This window comes from Gymnoscopelus microlampas (assembly GCF_963454915.1).
Source record: "Gymnoscopelus microlampas genome assembly, chromosome: 9".
NCBI lineage: Eukaryota > Metazoa > Chordata > Actinopteri > Myctophiformes > Myctophidae > Gymnoscopelus > Gymnoscopelus microlampas.
The window spans coordinates 13,843,631-13,867,339 of record NC_139946.1 but is presented as its reverse complement, the minus strand read 5'-3'; positions in this window follow the sequence as shown (position 1 = coordinate 13,867,339).

Genomic DNA, 23,709 nt, shown 5'->3' with positions numbered 1-23,709 from the left:
TGGGTAAACTGGCACACCCAGTATTCAGAAAAGGCAAAATACAGTATCCATATCAGAGATAAAATCTAATCAAATCTGACACCATCAAGGTCTCTTCATGTATACTTGTGGCTTTATTTATTTTTAAGTTTCTTCTGTTGAGCCACACTATGTTTATATTTTCTGTATAGGGCTACATATATATCCATTTTATGAATACATATCTCATTTGACATTTGGATGGAATCATGAGGTTGATGCAACATTGTTGCACTCCAGCTCAGACATCTCTAATAAAGATTTTTTTTTATTATCAAACACATTTAGTTCTATTCTATTTAGCGTAAAACAAAGAAAAGCGTAGACATATACATCAGTTTGATGGTGTAAGTCCAAACAACTAAATTAGGCTAACTAAACAACTAACAACTACAATATTGTACTTGTTTGCACTTGACGTAACACATTGCACAGCATGCTCTAGTGCACTGCAGTGAACTTATGTGTTTAGCAGTGTAGGCCTTACATAATGTTTTGTGTGGTGGGGAATGCTCCCCTAGTGCAAGTGAATGTACTATCATGTGTTGTGTAATACATTTCTCAACCTTTTTTTGTGGCAAGGACCCCAAATTGCCATGCATTTGACCACGGATCCCCATTTGAGATTTTGTTTCTGGGAGACCCATCCGAGAAGAATTTTACTGTTATATTATTTGGTCCAGATTGTCTATACTGTTGATAGACAAAATACATTTTAAAATAGCAATCTTAACGTTCTCTTATTGTATTTATTTGTAAATGTGATAATGGTGAAGTTTAACTAAATCAATCATTTCCCCTTGGAACCGCACTGAGGACCCCTGGCCCTGGGGGTCCCCATACCCCACGTTGAGAACCAACGGTGAAGTGAACACAGGGCCTAACTCCTCCCCAGCCAATTTCCGGATTATAAAGGCACCTGTTGGCCTATACTCATTCTTTTGGCTCTAGTCCTCTGTCACTGTTGTAGCTGGTGGTGTTTAGTGTAACAGCTTTGATCTGACATGTTGGCTGAGCATATTGTGTGGAACCCCATTGTTGTCCTGCCCACCTCTTTAAGTGATCCCATGTGTTAATGTCTCATACCAGAGTTGTGCACCTTATGCTGATTTGCTTCTCATGGATTTGTTATAGTTGTCTTTTTTTGTTTTCCTTTCTTTGTCTATTGTCAAAACTTTGTTGTTTATTTTTTTGTGATTTATTTGTACGTATTTATTATAATGTCTTTCTTTCAGTGAAGAAGAGTGCATTATTGTTGGCATAGGTTGGAAAATACACTGACGGAGCCAAAACAAATCCTAATGAAAATAAACTGTTAATAAGCGTGGGTAAGATGATGAGTGTATGATGTAACTTGGGAACAGTTATGAAATGAGGAGGAGAGATTATGGTAAGTAGGTTAGTGGAGCAACACAGTCCAGCAGAGCTCTCACTCTCACACCCCTCCCTTTCTCTCCCCTCTCACTTTATCTGTTCCTTTCAACCCTCATCTCTCGCTCTCTCGCTCTTTCTCTCTCTCTCTCTCTCATTTCCCCTCTGTCTCTCTCTCTCTCTCTCTCTCTTTCTATTGTTCATCTTCTTCTTAGCACAACTCATGGTCTCTCTATGTCCTTCTGCTCTTTTGTTGTGCCCATTACGTATTTGCATCGCATGGTATCCATTCCTTTCTTTACATGTTTCTCAGGAGTGTTGACAATTTTATGACCACATCCCTGACAGCACCACCCAGAAATGTCCTCTGTTGTACACCTCTCTCAACTGCCACTGGCTTTCTCTCGCATATACTCTTGTTGTCTGCAATTGCTCAGCACTACAAAACCCATTAAAACTTGAGGAAAATGCCGTAACACGTTGGTCCTTTCTGAACGCACACTTCTAAAATAGGCAACTGTCCTGGGAAAAGTGCAGACGGCATTTCAATTTATTTTATTTTCCCTGCTGTAAACTTCCACTTCCTCCCATTTTTCTAGCTTTTTCAGTCTGAAGTCCTTCCTTATCCTGCCAAACACCCCCCATCCCCCCGGGAATCGTTCTTGGGTTACATTACGCCCTTGCCATCTTCAACCCCAGTGCAGCTACACTATACTACCTATCCAGCATTCACATGCAACGTCACTGACCCCCTGACCTGGAATCTTATGTAACCATGGCGATGCCCAAATTAGAACACTGGGATGGAGAGAATGGAAAGAGGGAGGAGCTTTAACTTCACACACAGGCACGTATGCCCAGGCTGGCTTTCCAGATTAAGCCAGAGAGAATGAGTAGGGTGGGGGTAGCGATAGAAAGAGACAGGATCTAAAGGAAGACATCAAGTACTGATGCAAACTGACTGCCTGCCTGCCAAAACAGTAGCCTGGGTGAGAAAAGAGAGAGGGACTGTGTGCGTACCCAGACAAAGTTCAGGGGATGAGGGCAACAGAGAGAAGCAGTGATGGTCCATGGCTAGAACTAGCCCCTGCCTCTATTGCCGATAGAGCCCAGAATGCTGAGAGGATTATTTCAGGATCCAGCTCTATAGGTTCCATAATCCTCTTTCCTCTCCTCTCCCTCATCCTACTAAACCCCCTATCCTCTCCACTTTCAAATGCAGACTAATCTCTCCCCCTGACTCTCTATGGGCCTGTAATCTGGTTTGTACCTACCTTTCACCTGTGCAACGTTTACATCAATAGGTCACTGTGCCAAACTACAGGATGCACCTATAGGTACTCCTCAGTGATGTACAGGGATAGGTTTAATGGGATCTAGGTACAATAGTTTAGTGTAAATAATGGTTTAGTCAAGTGTATATAATGTATAGATACTGTTACAATCAGTTTCTATCTCGCTGTTCATTAGAGTATTATGTCATAACTAGATCCAATAACCCTATTGGCTGTTGCATAGAGCCGCATGACTAGAGATAACGTGGGATTTCCTGTTTCCGCTTTTGCCCTAACAGTTTGTGTTGAGTTATTGTCTGCATCTTCAACGTTAATAAAATTAACCGCTAACAAAAGCAGATATTGTACAGGCCCAAGAGCTGCAGACGCTGACAGGAGAGAGACAAATGTCAAAGTGGGGGGCTAAGAGGACACTGCGCAAAGGCAGAACCACAAACCACACTGATCCTAACAAGGTACAGTAAATGTCTTGAATATGCACAGCCAATTAAACTATTTTGGAAGCCTAGACAATGAGTGCTGATTTACCAGATAATTACATGAAAACCCAGGGTTGTGCTTGGCTTTTGACAGTACACAGAAAATCCTTGGTGCTAAAATCAATTTGTAACTCTGCAAGTTACAAATGGATAATTGCAACTCTGCAAGTTACAAATGTAACTCTGTGAGCGTAAAAATGTAGCCAACTGGAACCATTTGGTTGCATTTGTACACTCTCAGAGTTCGGAATTTACAGTGAATAGTGTCAGCACTCAGCAGCATCAATCACCCTTACAAATCTGAAGGTCTGAATTGCGGTCTCCATCCTTTGGCTTTGTTGTTACCAAGCATTGTCTATTCCCTCTATTATTTGGTCACTCTCATATTGACAAACCAAGGATAGCAAGTGTAAGTACAGAAGGATAGCAAGTGTAAGTACAGCATGATTGCTCAGTGCTGTGGAGGTTGGGGACATTGAACAAGAATGGCTGATGTTCAAAGCTTCCATTGTTGAAGCTGCGGCTGTGAGCTGTGGTCAGAATGTCATAGGTGCCTGAAGGGGCGATAACTCTCGAACACCCTGATGGACGGTGGTGCTCAAAATCAACTTCCCGGGATGAAGTCACTGAGGTAGGGACTCCACAGTGGCCAAGCCTCAGGGATTGATCCAGAAATTATGAAGGCGTTGGGTGTTGAGGGTGGTCGTGTATGACACGTCCTTTTTACGTGGAAGTCTGGGACAGTACCAAAGGAGTGGCAGACCGGGGTGGTGGTTCCCCAGAGCATATGTGTCAATTATAGAGGCATCACACTAGCTGCCCCGGGAAAGTCTACAAGAAGCTCAGTCACCCGAAAGAGAGACTCAGAGTAGAGCCACTGCTCCTTTACATGGAAAGGAGTCGGTTAAGGTGGTTTAGGCATCTAGTTCAGATGCCTCCTAGGCGTCTCCCTGGGGTGGTCCTCGGTGCATGTCCCGCTAGGAGGAGGCCATGGACCAGATAGGGGGGATTATATCTCCATGCTGGCCTCAATGTGGCTTGGGAAAGGGAAGTCTGGGATTCTCTGCTGGGACTGTTACCTCTTTGTCAATTCTGAATTAATAATGAATATGGGTGGATGGATAGAACTGGCAGAACTCCATGATTGGCAGTGCTTCGCTAGTCAACCTCCTTCACCTACAGTATGAGCAGAAGTTATTACTGTAGATGTTATATCTTTACACACCGTGGGCGTGACAAATATATTAGGCTATACGAAAATCACCAGTGATTATTTTGCATAAAGAAAAAAAAATCAACCTTGTATTTAACGTCACTTTATCACTGTATAGCCTAACATTTGCGTTCTGTGTGGATGTACTCACGACATAAAGAACAGTTCTATATTTTCGGGGGGATTAATTGCACGGGGGAAAAAAACTCCCCAGTGTGTAAGTGCCTTTAACCAAATTTAATCACAGATGAGTAAACAATAACTAAACAAAGAAGAATGCAAGCAAGCTGCAGTGGCCTCTGGTATGAATTTGCCTTGGCATTCATTCTCAACCAGCAGGTGTTTGTTGATACCAGAGATGGCAGAGCTTATCACCTTCCTATCCATCATAATGAATTCCTGTCATAATGACGCATGCTGTTTACCCGACATATGCAGACGATAAGCAGCCAATTAAATCTGACATTTAACCATGGCAAACTCTGCCTACACAAACCCATACGTGTACGTATGTCTGTATGACATGTCGTCAGTCATTAAGGCACCTCCTATAGTAGATTGACAGTTTTCATAGCAAGGGACAACCAAAGGTGTGCACAGAGGCGTGAGATAGTATGGATCTGATGAAGGAATAGATAGCGCAATAAACATCAACAATGACAGATTGACTACGAATGCCGCGGACTGGATTAGATTACGCCAATCATGGCCATGTAAAAAGATTAGGAGGTTTACTGAATTAGAAGACGACAATTAGGCCTACTCCTGTTTTTGAAAATATATGGGTGCAGCCTATTCAGTTGATTACTTTGGGACTACTGTGTAGACTGTAGACACAACTTTATAATATAAAACCAATTTAAACCATGCAATAAGTGCTTCACAGTGTGATACCAAAAAAATCTATAACCTAAGACTGTTGAATAGTCTCTAGTCTCAAGACAGATATTTTCAAATATTTCTGCCTAACAGTCTGTACTTAGTTTGGAAGCTCTGAAATTGAGTAGAAAACTAGAAAGAGTGCTCCTCGGAGCACAGGTCTCCGCCAGGTCAGGTAGGTTATTATGGGCCAGCAATGTTCGGAATTCGCTAACCAGGATGGAATATGAAAAATCGGACAGAACCATCTTGATCCCTTGACTATAGAGATAATGTGTACCGATTTGCATGATGTTTGGACACAATTTGTATGAGTAATATAAAAAAGATTTGTTCCTCACTGTAGTGCAAATGTGTGTGCAAAGTTTCACCCAACCTTATTTGAAACATTTCAAGAGGCATATCTTCCTCAGCCTAGTGGGAATGTGTGTGTAAAATTTCACGGAAATTGCAAGCTGTGTTCATGATTTGAGGCATTTTGTTCAAAACGGAGCACTCCTGCAAACTTTGGAAGCCAATTTTAGGCAATCAGGATGAAATATGAAAAATCTGAAAGATTGATTTGGTTTGATGACTATAGAGATACTGTGTACCGATTTGCGGGATGTTTGGACAAAATCTGTAGGTGTACTGTCAAAAAATGTGTCTTGCACAAATCGGCCTCCTGGTGGTGCTATAAAAGGCCCATGTGAAAAATGTGGGGCAGAGGTTCTGCTCTGGCATCCAGGGAGTGTGTGTGCACAGTTTTGCTGCGATCAAGCCAACGGTGCCAGAGATTAGCTGTACACAGACAGAATGACACACACACGGACACACGGATGGACAGGGGGCAAAACATACTCTCGCCATGCCTTCCGGCCTGGCGGAGACAATTATAGTTGATATAGCGTTACCATCATTTTAACCACTTTATATATCTCTCAGGTCATCCCTGTAAATAACCTTTTCATTCACGGCACCCCTGAATAACATTGTTACTTTATAGCACCTTACATTTAAGTCAAATTACGCTACGCAAATATGTATATCTTTCCCCCTAAAATACAGCGTGTCACAGTGAAAACTTGAGAGAATAATTCCTTTTGGAGTTAGGACAGATTGACGTTATACTTGACGTTTAACCACTTGAACCCCAGCATCCCTATAGGGCATCGCAGTTGCGGCCACTTCCGTGTTCCACTGCAAAATACTCAATGCATTTTTCCCATTGACACATGCAGATGACATCTGCATCGTCAATGCCCAGAAGACTGAGGTTCTCACCTACAGTGTAACACCCTCCCAGACCATACACCTCTAATAAAATACTGGTGAAGCTAACCAGGTGTATGGAGGATGGAGATGGCGGGAGTCGCCGCTGGAAGGCTCATCCGAGGATGCCCTGCCCTAGAGAACGAGATCTGGAGATCTCTCTCTATCCATGGGTTTGTCTGCATGGGGGATTCCTCCGAAGACTTGGTCTGCACGGTCGAATGGCCTTAGACCTCGCCTGAAGACGGCTGATGAAGACGGCTCAAAGTAGGAACCTCTTTAGGACTGTCACGATTAATTGTGACATACCTAATTTTTCCTTTTCCTTTGCTGGATGCTGCTGCTGCTGCTGCAGTTTGTGTGCTGTTCGTGTCATGTGCTGATTGCATTAAATACTTTTTAGACATAGGCCTCTGTAAATCCGGGCCTGAACTTGGTCATTTGAAAGGTCACTTTTTGGTAGGTACCAAAAGGTCAAGGGGACTGTGTAAATCCAGGCCTGGTCATTTGACCTTTCACACTAGTCACTGCAGCTACATTCATCAAGACAATCTACTTTTTCATTTAAAAGTTTAATAGACCAATTATTTGTTTACAAACATTGAGACTGGACGCACAGGTGACTGTTTCATATAATCAATTCCCAACAGATCCCCAAACCTGCTGTTTTGGGGTGTGCTGGTTTCACTTCATTCAACCTCCTCTTGTGTGTTGGCTAGTGGGGTGCGCCCTAGCGAGACATATATACTTCATCACGTGGTATTGCGCGCCGAGAACAGCTGACATACAAGATCACAACTGCGTCGTGGATGCGACCGCTGTGAGCTTGGAGATCTGCTATTCTCGGCCGTTCTCTGCACGCAACACATCGGGACGGAGCATAAATTAGGCTCAGCTGTGCGAGCCAAGCAGGTTCTGGTGCCATGAACATAGAGCGCTCCCTCCGTTCTTATGACAGAGAAAAACAGCATATGAAAGTTTGATGGGATGCATTTTTACGTGTGAGTCTGTGACCACTTTAACATTGCATCTTATGAGCGGTGGGGTTCAGTTGGTGCCGGCCTGCGCACGCATACTGACTACGTCACGTCTTCTCAGTGTGACGTAGTCTGTGAAGGCGTCTATAGGAAGAAGAAGAATTTCACAAAACAATTTTACAAAATGGTCAATTTAGCTTCTTCATCAGCCACTTCGTTTTGAACAGTGGAAGGTTATTGACTCGAATCCAACGCTTATTTCCTTTATTTACGGTATGATGCAGCTCAAGTGGGACACAAACACACCACCACCGCCTGTCATCGGCTTGGCCTTGGACTTTTGCTTTCCTCATAGACGTACCAGTACCTGTGGATTATATCAGTATAACCTTTGAGGACTATATGTTTGAACTTGACACTTGCCGATACTCTGCAACTCAATCTTCATGTACATGCATGCACTGATACTCTTCTTGCACTAATGTCTAGGAACAGTATATATAGACAATATTTTGGACCAATAAAAAAAAACTATAGACCAAATGTCCCACCCCACGTCAGCGGTACACCTATAGTACACAAGGTGCAATACAGTATAAAAATGAAAAAGGTTCTGGTGTAAGCAGCTAATAATATCCTATTGCCTCAGCAGAATGAACAATCCTTCATTAATATGAGACAATTTAATCACATGCTAGATAAAATAAATACAACTTTTAAAAAGAAACAGTATGACACTAAAAGTGGGAAGATCATGTTGCAAAAAACAAGAGCAAAGCTCTCAAGTCATTATTTAAACACATCAGTGATTAAGGTAATTTGACTCCAAGGTGTAGGTTCCACAGTAAATCAAGGTCAAGGTAAAGGTGGTATTTATTGTTACCTGTGGTCTTGTGTACAGGTGCTGTGCATAAGAGTAACATTTCTAAGTAAAGCAACGTACAGTATGCACAACAGAATAAAAAAGAATGGGGAATAAAGAACAGTTCTGACCATTATCCTGGTGCTTAAGATGCTTGAAGGTGTTGTGCGAGCTTTGCTGACTCAGCGTTCATTGTATGTCTTGGATGGAAGGAAGATCACATCCACTGATGCACGCGGCTGTCCACACGACCCTTTGCATTGCCTTGTGGTTGAGGTCAGTACAGTTGCCACATTAAATGTGGAAACATCTTTTTTTCTCCAGTTTTTGAATGTATTTCCTGTGATGCACATGGAGTTTTCCCAATATATTAAGAATAAAGAATACATTTCGATTTGACTTGACTTATTGTATATTACACAGTAAAATCCTCAGTATTAATTTATCCATTTGTAACGGTGAGAGACCTGGAAGGGTCCATTTGGGTATATTTGTGTTTTTTACACTCTCAGAGTTGAATTAACATGGAGGATTTGACTGTGTAGCATTAGAACTGACTGGGCTGTTTCAGCATGGTGAAGCCATGGAGAATGAATCCACTGGTGCTGCATGGCTGCAGTCTGGAAGTCTTCAGTGTTCCATTACCTCATCCCTGTTATTTGTTGTGCCATTCCTATTCTCTATTTTGTAATGAGTTGTTAATTACTTGCTCATTTTGATGGTTACAGAATAAGGAAGGGCATCACCACCTTAACATATTCTGTATGTATGTATGCATGATGTATGTAAACGACGGATATATTATGACTTTACGACCATTATTATTATAAGAAATTAGGTTTTGCTATCAAATATTGGTATCCCTAATACCAATATTTTGCATTTTGCTTCTTGTAGCTGTATAGTGACAAACAAACCTTCTTGAATCTTGTTTCTTCTAACGTGCTAATCCCTGATGTGTGTCTGTCCAGCGTAGAAACCTCGAAACGGCTACATACCTTTATGTTGTGCAAACATTGGCTGACAGCTGAGAAGAACCAAAAGGTCGTACAGAGTTTGTTAAATATAATGAATCACAGTCAAGACTCAAAAGTGTCTTTCTTATATGTTTTTGCTTTACGTGGACCTCCTCTGGATTTTCTCTTCAAATAGAATCTTTCTGCCTCGCTCAACATCAAAGAGGGGAGAGGTGAACAGAAAGGCCAAGATGAACAAGATCAATGGACGAGTACCAGGAAATATGCACAGCATACAAATGGGGTTAAAGGGTCTCAATGTATACAGGGTGCATGTGCATGTACACATGTGTGTGTTTATTCACACGCAAGCACATGTGTTGGCCTGTGATTTATCTTTGTGTTTTTGTGTTTTTATTTTCTTTCCTGGCTTCCCTCGCTCATTGTTTTAAGTGGAAAGAATGTAATGTTTTGTGTTCCTGATGGCACAGAGAACTTAACATGTTTAAAAAACATTTAAACTTCCACCAGAAGAAATGTGTTGTTCCTCACATAGTCATATTGTAGCAGCAGATATAGCCATGACCCTGCCATCTTACCATCATCTGTTGACCACTAAGAAACATGATTCTGGACTGGAAGAGAAATCTGCTTTTTTTATGCGTTATCGTAGCGTATGTGCAGACAAGTAATCATCTCTTCAGGGCCAGCCTACGATGATCATTCCCCTCAAGGTTCATGACAGGCCATCAATCCATTTTCAAGTTATTTTGTTTACAGGCAGACATACAATGTGTACACAGACAGGACCGATAACAATACGCTGCAGGCAGGGTAATGACTGCTTCAGAAACACAAAGTCAGTTGAACAGGAACCTAATACAAAACTGGCAAGAAGACTAACCACAATACAAAACCACACAGGCAGAGAATCAGTGAGAGAGATAGAAAACCTAGCCAAAGTCCCACCAATCTGAAGACGATACCGAAACGAGATCTCCTCTTTCTGCTTGCTTCCATGACAACAGCAAAGAGGGGCCCCAGACCCCATGCCTTGAATGTAATGAATCATTGGCCCTGAAGAGCACATGCACACACTCACTCACTCCCTCACACGCAAGCACTGACATAAGCACACACAGACAGACACGTTGCAACACATGTGTATATATACATGCACACGCAGGGAGATATGCTTGTTTACACCAAGAGAGCAGTTTTCTTTTCTACGGCTGGCTAAAAGAGAAGTTAAAAGCATTCGTATCCATGACGTGAGTACAGCAGTAGGACCAGCTCCAGCTCTGACATGCTTGATTAATGACTAGCATTGATTACTGGTTATTAGCCACACCTGGTTTATAAGTGTGTGTGTGTGTGTGTGTGTGTGTGTGTGCGCGTGCGTGCGTGCGTGCGTGCGCGCGTGCGTGTGTGCATCTGTGTGTGCACGCGCGTGTGTGTCAGTGAGTGAGCAACAGAGCGAGAAACTAGTCTAGTATGCACCAAAATAGGTATGGGTGTGCTATGTTTTAATACTGTAGGTCTGTGTTTCGGAGCACAGGGGGTGCTTGAATGAGGCCATGTGTATAAGCCCAGACTCTGAACAAAAACATGTGATCCATTCCGTTTAGAGAAACAGAGTGATGTTTTAAAGCAACAGATTGAGCACACATGGAGGCAGTCGGTGACACCTCTTCAGCCAGACATAAGCTGGGAGACTACCTGCATAGCGTGTAAATGTTGAATTTGGAAAATACTGGCCCTTGAAATGTACAGTGGCGGCAACAGGTGTTGTCAAATCGGTAAAAAGTAAGAAAGTCAAATTCCACACATGCTTGACAGATCTTAAATTATACTTGTGGTTGTTATGTGTACTTTAGCCTGTGGCAATGAGAATGCTTGAGAAAGTGCCTATTACCTAAGTGTTTTTTTTTTCTTTTTCAGTTTTCAATGAATTATGTGCTGGGATGATAAAGTTGGGGTTTACACAAGGGACTAACATGGCAACAAGGATTTGTTTATCTCTGATGAATCAGTGTGATATGCCATGTGTTTCTGACCTATTTACCAAAGATTCACTCATACACACAGATGAACGCACTGATGAGCACACACACGCAGGCATGCATGTGTATTGTATGCGCGTTCGCACACGCACACACACACACACACACACACACACACACACACACACACACACACACACACACACACACACACACACACACACACACACACACACACACACACACACACACACACACACACACACACACACACACACACACACGGCCTGGACCACTGGCGGTCCAGGCACCTAGGCTCCAAAGTAGCCTGACAGCGCCGTGAGTTCAAGTCCCGGTCCCGATGGCCTTTGCTGCATGTCACTCCCCATTTCCTGTCAGACTACTATCAGACTACTAACTGTTCGTGGCACAATTAAGTTTTATTAGTTTGGTCATAAATTATTATTTTTTAAATGTTTTTATCCCGCGATTTTTGTAACCCATTTTTTTCACCCGGTGCCAATTTCCTAAGTGATCCTGGGTGCTACACCAGCCCTACACCAGCGCTACACCAGTCCCCCACAGCCTAGGGAGGCCAGGGCCTGCTTCCTTCAATGCATGAGAGCCAACTGACCTTCTTGTCACCTGACAGGGGGGAGTTTCCCTGGTAGGACGTAGCGCGTGGAAGGAACACGTTATTCCAACCAGTTCCCTTCCCCTCCATCAGGCGCCCCGGCTGTCATGGGGGAGGCGGTATAGCGACCAGGATTACTACATGTTTTTGTGAGGGTATTAACTACCTTAGGAGACACGGGGAGAACATGCAAACTCCACACAGAGTAGGCCCTTTCACCAACCCCACCTAGGGTATGGGCGCTGATGACGCAGAGGAGTTTGGTCATAAATAAAGACGCATGATACATATTGACACGCCATGGTTAATCCAGTAAAACAAAATCACAGTCTAGGTGTCAGTAGGAGCCAGCATTCGTTTTCTTCTTGTAACCTTGTTGGTACACGTAGCCTCATTTACTCTCTCTCTCTCTCTCGCTCTCTCTTTCTCCCCCCTCTCCTCCTCTCTCTCTCTGTCCCACTCTCTCTCTCCCTTTCTTTCTCTCTCTTTGTATGCGTGTACATGCGCGTGTACACGCACGCACACACACACACACACACACACACACACACACACACACACACACACACACACACACACACACACACACACACACACACACACACACACACACACACACACACACACACACACACACACACACACACACACATTTTGTGTATAGGGGTATAGGTTTTGTCACTTTCATGTCATCTCTTTATTTTGCCTGGCAGCCTAATTACTCAAACTACACCCATCCCTCCATCCAACCACCAAGTCCATCTATTTATCTGCTATCCTCTTCTTCATTCTTTCCTTTCATCCCCTTATCTTTCTCAGAAATCCTCCTCCATTTTGTGCAGATGGTGTTACAGTTTCGTCTAACCCTCTCATGTTCAAGTGTACAGTTTCTACCAGTGACCTCCGACCTCCAGGCTTACAGCATAGATTAGAAATAGAAACTCTGTGCACTCTGAACTCTGTGACAATTGAATTAGCCCTTGGGTTATCTTTAGCTTGGAATCCCCATCCTCCTTTAAATAAAGAAGAAAGTGGCCTGCACTCTCATGAGAGTTCTGTGCAATGTGCATGTGTGCATGCTTGTGTCTGGGGTTTTCACAATGCAGTGAATTCTAATCTTATTTAGCAAGTAGGGCCATGCTATTTTTCTTCTCTCGCACCGAGGATATGTAGACATAATGGTTAAAATGGATTATTAGATCATTTTAAAAGTACACTATTTACTTAAGAAGCGCTCCTTTCCCTCACACTTTTATGTTGGAGCACGTTGTCGTTTGTTGCTTACGTTTTGGTTTCTCCAACTCTCACCACCTGTGGTTTTAATGGAGTCACATGGTGAAGAATGAGGATTGTTTTGATTAATAACCAAAGAGGGGGAAAAAACGACCCCTGGTGTTAAGATGTGTTGTTGTAGACTGGAGGCCTTACATAATCGACAGCAGGCCTTCTCTCTAACAGCAGCTTGTCTCACTGAGTCTCGAATATAAATGAGATCACACTGAGTTCTGTAATTCTAACAACAACAACATAATTCATTCTCTCTGTGTGCGTTCAGAACTCAGGGAATTCATTTTCTCTGTAGACCTGATTAATAAGCTGAATACAAAAAAGGAGCCCATTATGCAAATTTACCCTTGGTGGAAGGATTCATGTTGGAGTGTTTTGAAACTGTCCTCAGATGGCTCTTTATTATTTCACCTAATGTGATTGTTTTGAAGGAATATATGTATAGATTACAACAAAAAAAATTACTTGGAGATGCGACATAATTTTGTAAATGAACAAATGTGTTTTTTGTTTTATTTATTGACATCAAAACATATGTACAGCATATAATTGCACACGCAAGTCAAAAGGATGACACCAAAAGCCCAAAAGCATGGCCGGAAGAGACAATGTACTAAAAATGCATTCATAAAAACATTAAATTGAATTGATGACGTAAAGCTGGCAATTGTGCCAATTGATTGATGACTGCTGCAGAATATAGAAACAAGTCCTTTCCCAATTCCCATACAGATTTTAGTAGAAGTAGTATTTTAGTGGAGTAGCTACAGTATGAACGTCCCTAACCCTGGAAAAGTAATTCGATAAATATTTGTTTATAATCCTGTGAACCGTACACATTTTCATCAGTGAAACTTTCTCCTCCACTCTGAGCCAACCGAGGCTACTGAAATGGGTTGGGAGGAGATGAGTTATGGGATGGAGCTTATGAATCAACCTACAACTAATTTATTTTGAGAGGTCTTTTTAGGATCATAGGGATGCTATTAAACCAGGATGTGCAGGCGTAATCAAAATGACACTGGATGAGTGCCACTACTGCCAAGATTGTCAGTGCACTTCCGTCGATAAATGAGGATATACTGAATAAGATATTCTAAACAGATGATCACTTGTTTGAGACATTGTAGACTGGAACCTTTCCCATCCATAAGGTTCCAGTCTAATGTCTCTCAAACAAGTGATCATCTATTTAGAATATCCTCAGTACTTCCTCATTTAGGAGAGGCGTGGGTGGAGGTCTCTGTGTGTGTGTGTGTGTGTGTGTGTGTGTGTGTGTGTGTGTGTGTGTGTGTGTGTGTGTGTGTGTGTGTGTGTGTGTGTGTGTGTGTGTGTGTGTGTGTGTGTGTGTGTGTGTGTGTGTGTGTACGTGCGCGTGTACGTGCGTGTGCGTGTGTGTGTAAGAGACAGACAGACAGACAGACAGACAGGAGAGGATGGGAGACAGATGAGGGAGGGGAGGTGAGCATTATGTTTTGACCTACTTACAACCCCATCCAGAGAGGAAACTTACTGCACAGCCTCAACCAGCCCCATGTCCTACACAGTCACATATATATATCCATTAATGGTCATAAACATTGCCCTTCTTTGCCTGCTACAAAAGACAAAAGATCAGCAATCCTGTCTCTGTGTCTTTTACTATAGCTAATTAAAGACTTTACGGGTGGCCGAAGGTCCTTGACATGCTTGTGCTCTTTTTTAAATTATTATTATTATCATCAATATTTAGAGAATGATTTAGTCTTTATTGTAATGTATGCCAGTGTGAATAGTTGCCAATAGCAACAAGTACTAACAAAGCACTGTGCAGCCATAGATATTAACAGTGAGGTACAATGCAGTCAAATATCCTAAATGAGGAATTCAACCACATATATACAATTTCCTGCTAACAAACCCTCCAGTAAACATTATGAATGTCTGTGTGAGATTTAATGAAATCCAAGCCTGGATTCAATATACAGACAGATTAGATCTGAGTGACACTTTACCGTCTACTTTACTTCACCCGCCTCAGGATACATTATCTAAGAAACGTCTCTTTCCTCTCACTCACACACACACACACACACACACACACACACACACACACACACACACACACACACACACACACACACACACACACACACACACACACACACACACACACACACACACACACACACACACACACACACACACACACACACACACACACACACACACACACAATGAGATTAGACCCTGCGGTTTCTTTACCTTGGGTCTGGGCCTCTGAATAGGGTCGCAGGGCTACTTCTAGGGGGTATCCGCATGATAAAAATAATAATGTGTTTTGGTCCAAGGGTGAAAGGCTACATTTCTTACCCAGATCCAGAAAGCATAAGTCACTCCAGGCTAAAGATAAACCAAACGAAGTCGTTGATTTATACTTAACTGTGACAATTATAGTGCTCGCAAACTCACTGACCTTTCTCCCCAACATGAGCAAATTTAACGTGTTGGATTGAATTAGAAAGATGGCGCAGCGTGCAGGCTCACATTGTCCTCAAACTACACGAATCTTGTGCTGTGTTGTGTCCCCTCTAAAGGTCACACTTAACTAAACACAGGATCTATCACGGTAAGCTTGGCACAAATAATGTAAGAATTGCTTACATTGAGCAGTGTGTTAAATTCCCCATTACATAACAAACCATAAATAAGCAATTCTTAATTAGCGTGTGACCTGACACAAACCAGGAGCGAACGGTATGAATAATACATGGAACCTTGTCACACAAAAGCTTGGGTGACCGTGATAATGTCCTTTCTCGACTTTCAAAAGCACCCTGTATCATTTCCACAGTCTTGATATAACATGAAAATGCAGATTCTCTTGTTGCACTGCCGAATTTGTATGTAGACTGTGTTTGGCTTTTAAAATGTGGCGTTTCGTGAGATGTACAGAACCAAGGACGCAGGCTGACAAGACAACAAAGATGCTCCTGTGGTGACATTCCACAGACCTTGTGATTGTTCCTCATCTTGTGATCACAACTTGTGATCAGTTTTGCTATCTGTAGCTAATAGCATTAACAGGAATGAAGCACACACACACACACACACACACACACACACACACACACACACACACACACACACACACACACACACACACACACACACACACACACACACACACACACACACACACACACACACACACACACACACACACACACACACACACACACAGTACTGAGAGAAAGGGAGGGAAAATGCAACAAATAAGTATAGTAAAGAACAAAACCACACAGGGAAAGAGTAATGCAAGGAATGTCATTTAATTTAAAGGTGCAGTAATTTATTTGTTAAAATAAGTGCTAAATAGCTGTATCTTCTGATAGTAATCATAGAGTGTTTGTTCAGCAGGGGTCTCCCTGTCTTTCCAAATCTTAAGTAAACAGAAAATGCATTTTCAGGTTGGGATACCAATTTGACCCTATCAAGAGAGAGAACGCATACAGGATACACAAGTGAAATTGGACGTGATGACACAAAGAAATTAGCAGACACAATTGGAACTGGAACACTATAAGATTTAAGCTAATAAATGGGTCATCTCTCCTGATTGAACGAAATTGGCAACTCACATAGCCTAAACATGTATTTACTGTTTATTGAAGAGCTGGAGAGACGGGGAGACGCCTGTTATTCAACAAACACTAAATGATTACTATGAGAATATGAGGAAGTGACAAATTCATTCCTCTTGATTCTTGATTCTAATGTATATTTTCACTCTGATATGTGTGAGAGTTTGTGGGTTTTCCTTGGCCCTTGCATGTCATGGAAAAAAGGTTCATTGCTTAACCCAATGCACAAATCAATTATACCAGAAATGGTAGATAACACAATGTTAGTTCCATGTTCTATGGTGAGTGTGGAACAGACATAGATGTAGATCAGAGATAAAAGCAATGTTATTTAGAAACAGTTAAAATGTAGTCTGATTTCACACACACACACACACACACACACACACACACACACACACACACACACACACACACACACACACACACACACACACACACACACACACACACACACACACACAACTACTGCCCTTCACCTAGCATTCTCCAGTTATTCAATCACATTCAATCACTATCATCAGCCTCAAGCAGCACCGAAGACATCATCTAAACTTATCTAAATCAGGAGTGCACAAACATTTTCAGCACTGACCCAGCAATGTATTCATTTTTGTCACGACGCAACCCAATGTCGTATTTATTCATAAAAAAATAATTGGCACATAATTGTTTCACTACAGAAAACAATATAGTTTTTTTTCCCCATAATTTAAAGCTAAAGCGAGGAATAAAGCATTTGTGCTGTCAAGAAAGTCAAAGCGAAGGAGTTTTTCAGTGCAACATGTTTGTTACACACCAAAGCCTGTGCATTAAATGCATTTAACACTACTGTGCCAGGCAGCAAATAAATAACATATGATTATAAAAAATAATTGATTCAATGCAGTCTTTAAAAGTGAATATTTAACAAAAAGTACATTATCTTTTCATTACATGGCTTATGTAACGAGCCATGTAATGTTGCCATTCTAATGTTGCTGTCCCTCAACCTCAATTGATAACTCTCATAACCCAAGTTCACCAACCACTGTTTGTGCACCACTGGTCTAAGTGACTAAATCTAATGGACAGGCGAATGGAAATTTCCGGTACTGTCAATAGTAGGTCATGTTATCATCATGGGCGCTCCATTGCCATGCAGTGAATGGAGGGTGTGAACAAGTAGAGGAAATATAGGTCGTTCACACGAGAACTGCCTGACTGACACAAAAAGTTAAAATATGTTTTCTGCCCGACAGCAACGATATGATTTAAATACAGTAGATTGCAATAAAATATCAGTACTAATGGAAATGATCACCAAGTGGAGGTCAAAAGCAGAGTTATAGACTTTGCTTTAATCAAGTAGCTAAGCTGGTTGATTATAATAAAAGAAAATGATATTTTCTAAAGATGTATAGTATATGTGATTAGTGTAACTAACCATTTTGAACATGGTATCCCTATTTTGGGATACCATTATATATAATGTCATTATAGTTTAAAAAAAATCCCAAACAAATTTCTGTATTCTCTATAGGCTCACAACACATCGTGAGGCGATCACTATTTTCACTATTTTTGAAATAACCGTAAGCTATGGTACCAGATTTCCCCCAGAAGGGATTCCTTACATCTGGGGCCCTTCGCCATGGGTGCCATAAAAGATTGTAATAGCATTGGTCTTCCGACACTCAGACACCCATTATCACGCCCTACAGTATGTTTACAGCTGAGCAACTGTACCTTGTCTTGTGTTTCATGCTAATTTGACACCTGTTAAGAGTCCACAATGCAGTCACACTAGAGATGGGCGTTGAATAGGGATAAAGTTGAGTATAAACAAAGAAAGTGGATGCTTGTCGCAAAGATGTTTTGTATCTGGCATTACGTTATCGTCAGTTCAATATCTCATTTTCCTGTACAAGGTCACGACAACCCAGGAGATGCTGGTTGTCATCTTGACAATATCATAGCTTAATAATGGATGAAGGGCTGAATAGGAAAGTGATGATATAACATGGTATTGACATCCAACAGGATGTAGGAGACTGACAATAGATGCACTTATTGTACTCACATAAAGAAAGTCTTGTGTACACACACATCAAGATATAAGGTTGCAAGTTCATCTCACCTCAGTGATTTTCCTAAACACCTCCCATTTGATTCAAGTAGATCAGTAAATGGACCTTCATTTACTTTATGACTAAGGACCATAGCACACACACATACTATGCTGACTGTACCTGGTACTTGTGTGTGTATGTATGCTATGTGTGTGGAAATTATGTATGTGCATGTGTGTGCATGTGTGTGCATTGTGCAAATGCACACACGTGGTTAAAAAAATATTGATGAAGACTATTTGTTCCCATGTTTAAGCTCTTGTTTGAACATCTGCAGAAAATGTTACAGGTCAAACGCTCATGAGAAGTAAAGTAATAGTAAATGAATTATTAATAAAGTTAGCCTATTCAATTATATTGTATGCATTGTATTCGTTTCTAATGTATTGTTTCAACTAATTGTTGCTTCAACTAACGTTTTTTATTTGATAACCTCTGCACTTAGTATATATGTTATCTGACGTTTTAATTACATTGACTTTTAATGATGTAACTTTGTAAATGGTTGAGGTGTCAGTCGATTGTAACATTGTATGTCTGTATGCTTTTATGTTTGTATAATTTTGTGTGGAAGCTAACAGGGATCAGAATATTATGTGACACGACAATAAACCTTCAAGCTTAGATACATTTTAACAGCAGCAAATTATTTAATAATGTAACCACATCTCTTTCAGCGGGGCTGATATCTAGGTCAGTGGCTCTCAAACGTTTTTTATTGTGTGTCAAGGACCCCCAAATGTAAGTGTATTTGGCCGTGGACCCCCATCTGAAAGGATTTTGTGCCAGGGACCCCCAGAAGAGAAGATTTATGTATTGTATTGTTTACTATATATCTATATATAACATTTGTAAATACTTTCCTATAGACCAGTGGTTCTCAACCTTTTCAGGCCGCGACCCCCCAAAATAATCATATTTTAACTGGGGACCCCCCACCCTGACAGCACTTGGAATTATAGGAGTGGAGGCATTACATTTTGTTCAATCTGGGAAAAACATCTGCAAGTCATTTGTTTTTTTCTTTGAATTTGCCTCTGGGGGCCTGTGTAGAGACCGGATGTCAGCCCGTTCAAAATCCTTCAGCCCTCCTCTTCCGGTGGTGCTCCTTTGTTTTCATTCTATAATAACAACTCTACACGTTGTAATGGGAGTTGCCCACAGTTTCAGCTGTGGAGGAGCTCTGAATCTGTCTTCAGAGATTACATTTTGTTTGACTCGATTCCACAGATATTGTAAATAAATAACCATAATCTAAAAGATTTTTGCCGCTTTCTCATATTATTTGACAATTTGGCCAGTGTTTGACCAGTTTTTATAGAATAGTTTGTTGATTACTTTTGATGCAGTAATGGTCTTTTTTAATAATCATCCTATAATTCTACAAAGCTCTGTGGCTCTGTGCGTGCTGCGTGCGTCCCCAAAACTCTTCTGCCCGGTTCTCCTCAGTGGCTGGAGCAATTGATCTGCATTTTCACACAGCCATTGACCATTACCATGTGCACTGAACACCGAAGCCCGTTTTTCGCTTTCCCCAAATGTCAGCTGTTTATTAGCGTTTTTGTGTTCGCTGGCTCCCGGGTTGCCAAATCATGTGTGTGAAACAAACGCCGGTGTTGCCACATCCGTGAAACAAGCGGACCATGACGCACTTTGGGTGCTCATATCCCCTGATGGGTATGGTCTAGTAATAACAAGTAATTAAAAAGGTCTTAAAAGTCCTTAAATTGTCACTTTACTGAGTCCCCGAACCACAGGTTGAGAACCACTGATCTATATCAACCCTGCAAATCTTAGATGAAATGTTCTCCTGTGTTTGTTCAACAGAAAGACAAGGTGCAAAATAAGGTAAAAGACATCGTCTTGCGTGATCTGCGATGGATCAGTTGGGGCGTAATTTTCAATTACTCCAAACCTCATTGCAAACACAGCATCACAGGCAACAGTCCTGCTCCTGACACACTGACACACATTTACTGGTTAGTCTTACAACAGAAAGTCATCCATAAAACCTTTTCTCGGGGCATATGCAACCAACCATGTGTGTGTGCATGTGTGTGTGCAAGCACATGTGTACATTGTGGAGGCTAACGTGTTGTTGACAATGTACCGCATCATGTAAACTGTTTATGTATTGCAACTGTGCAGAGCAGTTCTTTATAGGATTTGAAGACAACTTGATGGTATTTGTTCAAATTATGTTTGCACTGAGGCCCAGGACAATGGGACGGTCCTGGTTATAATGAATTTTAAATTGAACGGATGCGTCATTCATTCTGCAGGAACCATAATAGACATGTGTAACAGCGGGGGTTCATTCCCAACTCTTTTCATCTCCGCAACAACTTGATGACACACGTCCGCAATGCTGACCTCTGACCCAGGTCTCCATGGAGACGCCATGGTTGCCACACCAACCACCTCTGCCGGACAATGGCAGAAGCTGCTGCCAATCTCAGCTAATATATAACAGATAAACACCTTTGTGTGACCGAGGGGAAAGAAAGAATGAGGGCAATTTGCTCGGAAAATTGGGAGAAAGCGGTAAACGGTGGTGGCGGTGAAGAGGAGTGCAGAGCGAGTGTGCGAGCGGATGGACACGCATGTGAGTCGTGCTGCGCTGACCTTTTAACACCTGACCGATGTTCTCTCACTCTCTCTGTTTTACTTCTTTGTCGTGGACAAAGCTCATAATAGAGATGGTCGCCCAGGTTGTATAATAGATTATGTAAAATTGATTTGATTATGAAATACAAAAGGCACCCCCCCCCCCCCCCCATCTAATCACCTAAGTCCCAACAGATGTGGATAACAAAAAAACAGCACTCCTCTTGCAGGAGATACTGAAAGGCAAACTTAGCTTTATGTGGTTTTATGTGTCCGTGTGTACAGATTTGTGTGAATGATAATACTGTATGTTGACTTTATATAAGCTGACTTTATTGTAAGCTTCTGGGGCAGAAGAGAAAACAGTATACATAATAAAATTACTGGATGAAAATACTAATCTTCTGGTCCCTATGAAATAATAATGAGATGAATTTGAAATATGAGACACTGACTAAGATCTTCCTTTAATTTATGAAAAAAACGTGTTTTTTTATGCTACAATATCTTTTGCACTTATATGAACTGTACACGGTAATATCAAACTGTAATATAATGGAGAGATGTTTATGCACATTAAAAACTCCCCATTGTGAAAAGCTTCCCATCGTGAGGGTATAATATAATTGTTTAATTGGGACTCGCTGTATCATAATGTCACTGCTGCTTTTCAATACTTTGATATACACATTTCTCTCTCCCTTCAGCCACCAGGTGTAGGCTATCCAACATTCTGGGTGAAACTTTTGGAAGGAATCATCAAAGCCCGTTCAACCAGTATCAGTTTGAAAACACACAATTCTACAGTTAAATTAACAATCTGGATTTCACTGTGGACCAGGTTGGTCACAGGAAGGTGCAGGCAACTTCCAAGCCAAGAAAAGTCTGCCAAGGCAATGACAGCTGATGGCAGTTGCATGGAAGGGAATCATTCATAAGGGCAATGATTTCTTAAGACAGAAATCTTTGTATTTATTATTACAAAATAAAACAAAAATATTAAGGGTTTGTATAAAGTACACACTTCTTCTTCAAATTCAGGTCAAAGGGAAATCCCGGCCAATGGAGATATTAGGCTTCAGGTCTTCAGGCAGGACTACCTTTTTACATTAACCCTCTTTGACCCCCGCCACAGAAACATGATCCTGAACAAGCCCCCTGGAATCAAACCCCAGTCTCTCGCATAGGAAATTAAACACTGCTCAGTCAAAGGAGAATCCCCCTAGGCCCTAGGCCAAGGGATATACAGTATTAGGCTCCTGGGTTTCAGGCAGGCCTACTCTGTAATGCTATGTTAGTAGTAGTTTCTTGTGACCATAGACCATAGGAATCAGTCTTGGAACATTTCTTATTGTATTTCATTTTATCAGCATTAATTTCACTGATATTTTATTTTTGATGGAGTTCTACAGTATGTAGAGTATGAGTCTCTTGGCTGGTCTTGTTTTCAGAATAAAAGGCACCTTGGCATAACATACAGTATGTGTGTGAGGATTCCCTCAACAAAATACAGTGTAAGATGCACTTTATCTATAACATACGGATGAAAGATTTTCAGAAAGGAAGTGAATTACAGGCAGAGTTGGAAACAATTGACCCAAGGTGACCTTTTACTGTAGCATGTTTGCTCGTACAGTAAGTAGCAAGTGGGTTCACCTTAAATGAACTGCAGAGTTATGCTATACTACAGGACCTGCCTGTTAACGCACTAGGCAGCACTAGCCTATATAAGTCAGTTCGATTTAGGTCAAGATCAGAAGAGAACACAAGCATTTCTTTGTCCCACACTCTGTTTAAAATGGAACTGCCATGGCATTTTCTTGTTTAATAATATTAAAATGATTGACATTTCCTGTCTGCACTGTTTACACAATATGTACTTATGGTACACATTCTATAGATTGCAGATTCAAAATAAATATGTACTGTAATTCTTAATGGTCCCAAACATCGTAAAGCATCGCTGGACCGCCTGCAACTGGTCCAGAATGCCGCTGCCAGGTTACTGACCAGACCCAGGAGATCCTGTCACATAACCCCCATTCTGGCCTCCTTCCACTGGCTCCCACCCAGTCGATTATAGAATACACTTTAACCACTTATGGTATATCGGAGTCCCTCAGGGCTCTATACCAGTGTCTTT